Below are 1,513 nucleotides of genomic sequence, written 5' to 3' on the forward strand. Positions count from 1 at the left end.
ACAGGATAATTCATGTTGGGAGGAATCTCAGGAGGTCTTTAGCCCTTACTCCAGCACCCTATGTTTGATTATCCTTACAGAAAAATAGTTTTCCCTGTACTTGATTGCAACTTAGGTTGCTTGAATTTGCACCCATTGTCTTCATGAAAGGCTGAAATATTCTATCTTGTGTTTCATATGCATCATGAGGCTTCTGATCCATCACCAGTGCAACTGACAGTCTCAGCTTTGAAATTCACTATCTTTTCCTTTCATCATGTTCCTGTTCCTGTAAATTCTTCCACACAAATTATTCATTGCTGTCTTTTTACCCTGAGACCTGCTAACACGGGAGGCTGCTTTCTATCACATTATCTAAAGTCTTCTCTTTTTGCTGCCTCCACCAGTAGCATGCGGTGATTTTCACTTGCTGTATTTTGGGTACTTGGCCCAGAAACATCTCCTGTGATTGTGCTGAACCTTGTGTACTAAGGCTGTGTGCACATATGGAGCTCCACGTTGCACATGTTATGATGCACATGCATACACGTACACACAATAAACACTATTGCAAATAGTAACAAATGCAACCTGGGTCTTAATTTTGTACTGGTTTAAGGCTTTTTCCTCTCAGCTGGTTCCACCAGAATGGTAGCATGGACATAACGAAACCAATCCAAACCATGCTTTCTCTCAGTCCAGCTTATCATACTCTCCTCTTCCTATGAGAAATACTACAGCAGCATTACTCTCTGACAGGGATATTCTTGATTAACAAGTTCTGTCTCTACGTCGCCAATAAAAAAGTTCTCCACTGCAAGGGCGCCCAGCAGGCACTAGTTTGTTCAGTGTCAGCCACTTAGTTTTGCCCTCATCGATTCATCCTGAGAGTATAAACACTGGCTGGTGATACTGATTTCGACGACCGAAGATTTTGTTCTCTTCGAGGTCCTTGCTAAGGAAGTTCCTCCTCTATACCTGCACAGGTACCCGGCTTGTGAAGAGGGATGTTCTTCTCTGCCTGTGTCTGGAGCCATTCCCTCACAACCGATGCAGACACACCAACAGATGATTCCTGGGTGTTTCTTCTCCTGCTGCTGCCCCGAGCATCGGGGCCGGGATCGGTCGGAGAGGCGAGAGCTCCATCCCGGGCCGCCCCGGGGCCGCTCGGGCAGGCGCGGCGCGGGTAGAGCGGGAGAGCCCCGGGGTCGCCGCCAGCGGGGAAAGTCCCGCTCCGAGCGGGAATTCCCGCAGCGGCGCCGGAGGAAGGATGCCGCGCTCCGGGGCTTTCGCAATGCGGGGCCAGCGCCGCCCGCCAGCCCCCCGAGGGACCCTCGCTCCGCCGGGACCCCCTTCTCCCCCTCAGAGCCCCCGCTTCAGCCGCCTGCCGCATTCCCCCCGTTCAGCCGGGACTTCCCCGTGCCCTCGGAGCCTCCCGCTCGGCCCACGCCTCTCCTCGCCCCCAGGTTTCTCCTCCCCGCCCCCAAGCGCGGTCCTCCCGCTCGCCCCTGCCGGGGTTCCCCGGGGTCGCATC

This window comes from Corvus cornix, chromosome 4 (genome assembly GCF_000738735.6).
Source record: "Corvus cornix cornix isolate S_Up_H32 chromosome 4, ASM73873v5, whole genome shotgun sequence".
NCBI lineage: Eukaryota > Metazoa > Chordata > Aves > Passeriformes > Corvidae > Corvus > Corvus cornix.